Below are 9872 nucleotides of genomic sequence, written 5' to 3' on the forward strand. Positions count from 1 at the left end.
AGCTGATTTGAGATTTAATCGAATTTAATTATCATAGTTTCATTGTTAACTTTGTTCACTATTTTCCTTTAGTACGTAAAATAATTATTATGAAGTCGAAACTCATTTTTAATGTTCTTGCAAAGCCACAAACATAAAATTCTTTTCTTTTATTTAATAAAGTTATATTTTTCAGTTTTTAGGCTTCCTTGCCCAAAGGATGAAAACGGGAGTCTATTCCTAATGAGTCTAGACTTCGCTGTCTGTCTGTCGTCCGACCGTGTGTCACGAGGCTAGATCTCGAGAACCGCAATAGCTAGATATTTTAATTTTTTTTACAAATTATGTACTTTTGTTGTCGCTATAAAAGCTAGTAGTCCAACTAAAATAAAATAAATGATTAATGGGGGGTCTCATACAACAAAAACGTTTTTTTGCCCTTTTTTGCCCTATATCCATAATGGTAAAAGTGAGTTTTTTGAAAATTTCAGAAAATACTTAATCGTATTTCCACTTTAATAATAAGTAATAAAAAGTACATAAACTTGTGATTTAAGGGGGGCTCCCATACAAATTTACGGTACGGAACCCTATGTACGCCAGTCCGACTCGCACTTGGCCAGTTTCATAATTTTTCCTTTCATTGTGGATAACGACCTACCTTGTTGGCAAATTTCAAGGTTCTAAGTCTGCTAGAAGTACTTACCTTAGAATTTTGATGATCTGTCAGTCAGTGAGTGACAAAATGTAGTTACTTTGATCATCCGTAACTATTAAACTATTTATCGAAATGTTATGTAATTTGGAGGTTAAGCTAGTTTTAATACTTGCTCCTAGTCATCGAAATTCTAAATCCCTAGCATTGTTAACATCGAAGATAAAGGGGGTGTGAAAAAGCCGCGAACCGCTTCGAGAAAAGTATGCTACGGCCGTGCCTTTGCTAAAAAGCTTGGCTAGAGCACTGTCGTGCTCCCAGATATACTATAGAGCTATCTATATCTAAGATGCTCAATTAAGTACATAATAAATATTGGAATTACTAACTTGGGTTTTAATTTATTACAAAATAAGATCCCTATTTAATACTTTAACTCCGTATAGTTAAATATCACAATGCAATATTTTTCGCTTTGTATCGCTATAACGCCGTTAACGTAAAAAGTAAATAGTGAGACGGCGTTTTAGCGGAACAATGAGTGGAGTTATTCATATACATTTTGTAGTTTACTAGACTTAAATGGCGTAAAATACCAATAACAGCACTAAAGACTAACATAAGTTAGTTCTGTATTACTTGATATTAAGCTAAATCAGGGTTATGTACTATAACGACATTTTAACTAAACATAATATGAGAAAATGTTTGTAGTGTTTTAATAGACAACGTCTTTATTAGGAATGGAAACACTAAAATGCCGTTAAGGTATACGTAACGGCATTTAAGTCAAATTATAGATGAAAGAAAGAAACATTAATGATGAACTAAAACGAGAAACGGTTTTTTTTTATTCATAAATAAATTCTAGAAGATCACATATAAATAGATAATAAGTATCTCTTTTATGTATGTTCTGGTGCTCTTCAATCTCAAATCGGTTTTGTCATTAAGGAGTTACATAGGTTTAAATTTTTAACCGCGTTTTTTGCTCATAACTCAAAAGTAGGTTTTGGTAGAGTTAACGGCATTATAGTCATACCACGGCAGCGATGCCAAACTGACGCCGCAGACATTATGTTGTTATATTAATTATAACATGTTTAACTAGAAATATTATATTTATTGTCTTATAAATTATAATAGTCCGTGTTCCCCAGAACATTTTTTTTATTACTATCAAGCTAATTTTTGTGAGTAGTCATTTTGATAAGACGAGCAACAATTTCCTCTGCAAAAAATCTCGAAAGTGGTAGCTAACAGAGATAGAAACGGTTCGATTTGATGGTCCTAAAATTTCAATTTGATGGACCTAAAAACAAAAAAACAAAAAAATTGTTCTACGGAACCTATACTATAAGTTATGACTTATGACTTCAGACCTAATATTCGTTCAAATACGAATATAATAATACAAATAGCATCTCGCTAAAGTGAGTAGCGTTTAATATTTCACAACGAACTAAACATTTAATACTTAACACTTTTCAGTATGAACACTTGTGTGTTGTGTGTAATATTCTGTGGCGCTTCCCGGAGCTCGGAAGATGCCAGCGATATGACTAAAAGGGCCCATTCACGGCAGGACTGCACGGCAGTCCTGCAGTGAATGGGCCTCACTGATTGGATTACACTCGGTGTTGCCGGCCGGAAACACCGAGTGTGAACCAATCAGTGAGGCCCATTCACTGCAGGACTGCCGTGCAGTCCTGCCGTGAATGAGCCTTTTTAAAGTAGTATACAATATATCTACTCTATTTCAGCCTGTGAGCTCCCCGACACGTGCCACCGTGTGTGTGCAGTACATTATTCACTATACAACACACTTAATAGCGCTGCATTAACAATTCAGTCCTTCTACATCCAAGGCTTGATATAAGTATCAAGACTCCGATGTAGTGTGCGCTGCATCCTGCAAGTACTTACTTTTTAACGGAATCAATACACATGGTTACAATTTATTTTAATTTAAAAGACGTTTAAAGTAAATTACTCCTGTTATTAATTAAACAAATTTCCCCGGAAACCGTAAATATCATGCTGCTATAAATTAGTAAGTCTTTCAGATATAATATACTATTTATTTACGTCAAAGTCAATCAAAATCTATTCTTTAGCATCGAGGTTTTATACGGACAAACACATCATAATTTAATAGTATTATTATATTTTAGTATACAGTACAGATTACATTATTAAGTTAAGATTTAGAGAGCTGGTCGATGAACAAGTCTCGCAAGTCGCTATTTTTCTTTTCCTATTTGTATTTACATTAACACCATTTCTTTTACGTCGTAAAAGCAATGGCGAAAGAAAGGGTGAACTTGTCGAGTGTATCGGAGAAGCAAATGAAATGTACAAGTTGTGATGAAGTTTGTTAATGAAATTAGTGGCGGTGAAGAGAGAGAGACAGAGAGTTGCTCGGAACCTCCCAACTAACAAATGGAGTACATCGAGCGATCACGACGAAGTTGCATACAAACTATGTGCGAAGTTTGATTAGTACGGGCTCCACTACACGTTGTCTCTGAACTTCTAAATTACTGATTCATGTGTCATAACTCATATTATACTATGTATTATTATATTGCGAGAAGCTTCCGAAGTATTTGGTAATATTGCTATTAATAGTAGTTGTTCTATAAGCGTTGTCGTATACGCTTGATTAAGACGAATGACTTCAAAGACGTCTGCAAAGTTTTGTGGTAGTCAGTAGTCAATCGATGTCAGGTGTCAATTTGTCAGTTATAGTATAGTTTTAGTTAATAAGTATAGTCTTTTAATAAGTATAGTTAAGGGCGTGATGATTCAGTCCATAGGTTTTAGTCGGTACATTTTATTAGTGTTTTCTCTCGTTTTTGGTATAATTATTTATAATAGAGTTGATTTTGTAGCTCGTGATATTCAGTGATAGGCTTCTTTTATAAAATTATTAATTCGGTTTGTCTTTACAGGACGCCATATATTGCTTGATATTTATTATTATAAAATTCTAACCGAGAACTTCGCATACTAAAATATATTTAAAGCAAATACATAGCTAGATAGATAGTCAGCCACATATTCAGCATATTCAACTACTTTATGATAAAACCAGGAGGTATTCAAATACACCGACCGCGAGAGTCGGAGTTTTGCTGCACAAACTCCAGCTGAGTAATGAGTTATTTAATGAAATGCCGATACAGAGTACCGAGTACAGAGTACACTTTACAGCGGACTTCAATATCGCTGGGCGACGAGCCGCCGTCGCCGCCGCCCACGTGTTTACAAACGAGCAATTAGATCGCCTCCGAAGTGAAAACAGGAAAAGTGGCCGGATATTTATTTAGAAAGTGATTTATTTCGAGGCGTGAAAAAACCTCGACAATACAACACTAGCATCTTCTGGCGGCTTCGGTCGCGTCGTGGCGGAAATACGCGCCGGAATTCCTGAGCTGCGGGGAATTCCGGCGCGTATTTTCGCATTTATTTATTTTATTTAATAATTAGAGTTCTGAGCTATGAATGAATATCAATGTTAAAAACAACAAAATAGATCGATTTTTATTATGCTTGCTTTGCGTCAGCTTGGAGTCTCGTAGTTATCTAGTAGTATTCGCCAGACGCTGCGACGCCGCGGCCGTTCATCCTGACGTGCAATTAACTGGCTGAACAACATTTAATCAGTCGATGCATTCTGTGCGCCGTGAACGGCTAAGGCTGGCTAATTTTAGAGAAATCTAAACACAAAAACACGTAAAACACGTTTTATCTCCGAATCGGTTACAGAATAACGCTTTCTGGAATGACTACAATACCTCCCGTATTGTAGACTTTCCAGAAACCGATTCTATATACGATTTGTAAACGAGGATGTAGCTATACTTTTATAATATAACTACATATTCATAATATTCATTTCACTATAATAGTGAGATAAGATTCGCGATATGAGTATTTTGACACAAGTTTTATGGCTATTATTTCATTCTGCGGCGACGAGATAACTCACGTATGTTATAATATACGACCGAACAATAATAGAGCCACAAAAACATTGTAATCTGTGAAAAATAACTCCTGAAGTTCCCGGCGTGGGCGGCGCGGCTGCCCAGGGCTGACAAACACATCAAACCTATCAAGACGTCTACGAAAAATGTTAAACGAAATTGTATCTCAAATATAATAATAATAATAAATAATGATTGAGCGACTCAAATTGAGTCATGGCCTCTGACACAAGCACACGCCATTTCTTCCGATCCTGTGCGAATTCTTGCCATGATTCCGCTCGTAACGCCTTCAGGTCCTTTTCTACCTTATCCCTCCAGCGGTTTCTGGGATGGCCTACCGTAGTTTGCTAGTCATTTGCCCCACATACGCTTTTTTTGCCGATCGGTCATCATTCATTTAGGACAAAAGTTAAAGTTTGTCCTAAATTAAACTTTTATAACTTTTTTTTTAGGACAAAAGTTATGAAATAAATTGTAAATATAATATGTAGGCTGTATACTTGCTGCGTATATTTTGCATCTGCATGATAAGATTTTATCTCACGTGACCACCACTGAGCCACAGGGATCAAAATAAATTATACGCCTGGCAACCCTACATCTGCCAGGGTTGCCGGCCGCGAGAATTCGGCGCTGTTTGTATAAACCGGCGGAGGAATGTCCGCACTCATTGACTCAGTGATATTTACAGCGGAACCGCCGCCGCCCGCCATTGTCCGCCGCTTCCGGAACAACTTCACTCGTTACGTCGTTTGACAAAGCAAACAAAAATGTCACCTCCGAAATTCGCTTTATGCGAACAATAAAATTAATCCTTGAGAGTCTTATGCCCGATTTGTGAGCCTTTTTTTGGGCAGGGCGTTATTTATTCAACAACGGTGTTGTTTATTAGTTAATATTTTGAATAAGCCAATCAAAAAAAGAGAATAAAATATGTCTCGAAACCTTAGAAACCGGCAGAAGTTCATCTGTACTCCGGTTGTAACTTGTAATATTTTATGCAAAATTGATACCTAGCTGCCTCGTTTGGTCCAGCCAACTTTTCGTCATACAAAAAAGTGTTCTCGTAAACGGCATAGGAACGTTATTTTAATATGTGTGATTTTACAATAAGATTTAGATCAGCATTTACCTAGTGCCTACATTGAACAGCGATAATATGAGATTGAAGAAACAAACTTTTGTTTTGTGTATGAACACTATACACATGGACACCATAGTTCTACTGTCTACGAATTCACGTGAAAGCTATTATATGCCTCAGCCCTCAGGTATATACTTTTTAAGTATATTTAAAATGAATGTGTATGTTGATAATTCTGACGCGGCGCTGTCGCTTATCTGCCGCAGCCGGGCGCGCGCTGTTTGTTACCTACTTCAGACGCGTACAGTAAACGCGCGTTATGCTAAATGACGCAACACCGTAAACATGTATCACGTACTACGTTATTGATGCCCGAGGCTTCGAGCTTTAAAATATTATATTTCACATTATCTTTAACGATGCGTTGACATGAGAAATCGTGATAATAATACCATCATTTAAAATGATGTAGGGACGTTAAAGTTACCACGATAAACGACAAGCTCATTTTTATTTTCCGAAAAGTTTCGCAGCACAAATTTACGTTGAGATTAACAAAATAGGTGCTGAATAAAAAATTAAACATTTACAACACTTCTTTGTGCTATTGATTGAGAGCGGGGGTAGCGGGGGTGAGGTGGGGTGAGAAGGGAGGCGGTGATCCTTCACCGAAAGTTTTTACAGCTTCTGAATTTAATGTACCGTGCTCAGGTACTTTTACTTCGCAGGTTGCCGTCGTCAAACCATTCGCCTTCTAATAAAGAGTGCTTACGAAAAAAAGTTGCATTGAAGTTGGCTCGGGTATGACAATATTATCATTATTAGTTAATAGTTTTATTTATATATAGCTTTATAATATGACAATAATAATTGTAGCTATGCACTCTGGAATATTCACGTTTCTGCTATTTTAATCCTCAAAATGTTCATGACAGTATAATTTTGTTTTGCCGTATTGTCTAGCGTGTGCTACAATGACGTCGCTACGAGGATTGCTACGAACTTCAAATCGACGCGTAGCCAGCGCCCACTAGCGGAGCCCGACGCGCGACGCCGCGAGCGCTACGAGACTGCTACGAGACTGCTACGAGACTGCTACGACCGCGCTACGGCGACTACACGCGTAGCGCCGCTACGACCTCACTGCTACGGGGCTACGACTATATTACAGAGCGCAGACAGTTGCCTAGTTTATATATTATTATATCAATAAAACAATTAATTATAAATTACGGATAATATTTATGAATAATATAAATACAATATGAACTCATGTTTCAGGTCCTTGATAATAAATGCAAACAAAATGAAATCGGACCCAATTTATTTCAGTCATGTATCATTGCACTTATTTATTGCACTGTAAATAATGAAAATTTAAATTGGTGGCTTCATGACGTTTTACGTTTATATACGTTTCCAAGCAGTCTGATTCGAGCAGGGAGTGTTGTACATCGTTAGGGAACGGTAAAAGTCTTCCATTCAATGGGCATTACATACATCTTAACTTAGAGGCTGCGTACGGGTGGTTGCGGGGGCGCGGAGAGTCCGTGGGGATAGGGGGGGGGGGGGGGGGGCGTCTGTGTATAATGACGCGTGCTGCGAGCCGACAGAATAACTAGCTAAAAGCCGAGCTTTGTGAGGGCTCGCATTTGTGCGTCGTAATAATCCTTCAAGCAGTTTTTATATTTCTTTCAATAGTAACCAAACTTTGACTGACCGATGATACGAGACACATCCACATGTAAATATAAATTAATAGGCGTTGAAGCACAAATCAATAGGCGCGATAGTTTTCCGTAAAGTGTACCACAAAAGTGCTCAGGTTGTGGGGTTGTGGGGTTGTGGGGTATACTCGCCATGAGGTCTCCCGGCCTGGCCCTGGTAACTTAACTTCCTTACTCGGCTTACCCGATTATGCCAACTAACTCCTAGTAAGCCTCGGTGTACATTTCGTGGAACCGTTTTGTCACAAAGTCACTCTTCCATAATATGATATCTCGATGCTTCCATTGGAGGCTGTGGGAAAGTGTGTGTGTGGTGGGGAGAGGAGGGGAAGTAGGGGGGAGGGGGTAGTGTCGTGTGTAACACGTGACGTGCCGTGACGCGGCGAGTGACGCTGCCGGCGATACGAGCGGGGTCGCGGACCCACGTGACAGGGAAATGACGTCGATGAGATTTTAATATAATCGCGCTTCACCAGGTACGACGATACTATCATGCCGTACGCATACCCGGACGAGATTGATAACAATATGAAATTGAACTAAACACCAACTTAACTTTTTATTGAACTGATTCATTAAACTTAATTTAATGAATTGTGATATAGTTAAGTAACTCGTATTATATTGTGATGTAGGTCGTCATAACTCATACACACGACCAGATACGTCGTAAGTCACTTCATTTAATTATAAGCTAACATTTAATGTTTCTTAACAATTTAATATTATGTAGCCTTAGCTCCTAAATCCCTGGCTTCTGAGCTTGCACACTGGTGGGTCGCGGGTCATTTTTCACGCGAAGGTCACAGGGCGGGTGACGCCGGTGACGTCATCGCTCCTCGCGTTAATCTCGACGCATACGCGGCTCATTTCCGACGGCAGGGGTCCAGGGGTGCAGGGGTGTAGGAGTGCAGGGGTCGGGGGGTCCATTAGAAACAAAACTCATTTCCGGCCCCGCGCGAGCCGGATAGCGACATGTTTCAAGCTCGAACTTTTAAACCTAATTTATCGGATAAAAATAGAATTGGAAATCAATGGTAAGTCCTGGATAGTGCTCTAGCCTCTTTTGTTTTATTTTCTTTTACCTAAATTACTTAACTTCTGCTTGTAGGCAATGTCTTTATAAATATTACAAAATATTTTTCCACCCGAAGCCCTAATGGCCTGCATATTAAGACGTCCCTGTGCGCGGCAATCCATCACCGTGACGGCCGTCAGCGGGAATTCGATTCTATCACGATTACAGCTGCGTCTCGCGTTGCCCCGCGCCGTCTCGCTGTGTGTGAGCGTACACCGTGCAGTAATAGGTAGTTTTGATGCTATTATAGAATAGTTTAGTGAGTAATGAGTGATTGCAATCCGAGTGCAGCAGTGAACCAAAGCAGTTGTGAATCGAAAGTTAATAAAAACTAAAAGCCGACTAACGACTATGCAAAATATATTGAAGGCAATGATATCGCAACCATCGTTACGGTGTACTTTATCTTATACGGTATACTTTCATCAATACTTCGCTAATATTATAAATGCGAAAGTGTGTATGTCTGTATCTTATCTCTTCACGCCCAAACCTCGGAGCCGCTTTGCTGAAATTTGGTATGGAGATTTAGAGTCCCAGGAAAGGACATTGAATACTTTTTATCCCGGAAAAATGTACGGTTCCACTATAAACGATTTTTTTTTAATTCGCAAATTTTATTTAATTCAAAAAATTCGTCATCTACCAAATAATAATAATTATTAAGACTGACATAATCACAACTTTTCCTTTCGCCTTAGTCGAATAAAAATATTATATTATGCACAAGTATGAACTAGACAGTACGACCACAGAGTACTATAATACTGGGGTACGACTGTTCAACTAGGTCAAAGCACGTCTTATTTTAAACAGTTTTATTCCGTCTCATGTATATTGTAACACTTATCTTTATTCTGCTCCGTTTGTTGTTTTAAACTGAAATGCCTTTACTTGTGTTCTCTGTGGTTCTAAACACAATGAATTGCCAACCTCGAGAACAACATTAACTATTTTTATCAATAGTCGGTGAACAAATCGCAAAACGTCCGCCGGCGCGGGCTATTGTCCGCGACCGTTTAGCGCCACTCGGCCGCGGTGAGCTGCTCACCGGAGGAGCGCCGGGCGCGGGCAGGCGGGGGTCTTGTTGAGAGATCGGCCTGACCAAGCTGACGGCGCAGGGCTGCGAATTATGGTTTATCTCATGTACCGAATTACCTAATTTAAATACTTATTACTTATAGCATCATAACAATTTAAAATTTGGCAGCAAGGGTTTATGGCAAAATATGGCCCGCTTGGGACAAGAAAAGCTAATGCTTTACAAAAAAATTTAAGTCTTACACTTGAAACAAATATTTTGTATTTGAGTATTCCGTCTAAAGAATGTTGTCTTTTGAGTGGCTGCTGATGC

This window comes from Aricia agestis, chromosome 20, assembly GCF_905147365.1.
Source record: "Aricia agestis chromosome 20, ilAriAges1.1, whole genome shotgun sequence".
NCBI lineage: Eukaryota > Metazoa > Arthropoda > Insecta > Lepidoptera > Lycaenidae > Aricia > Aricia agestis.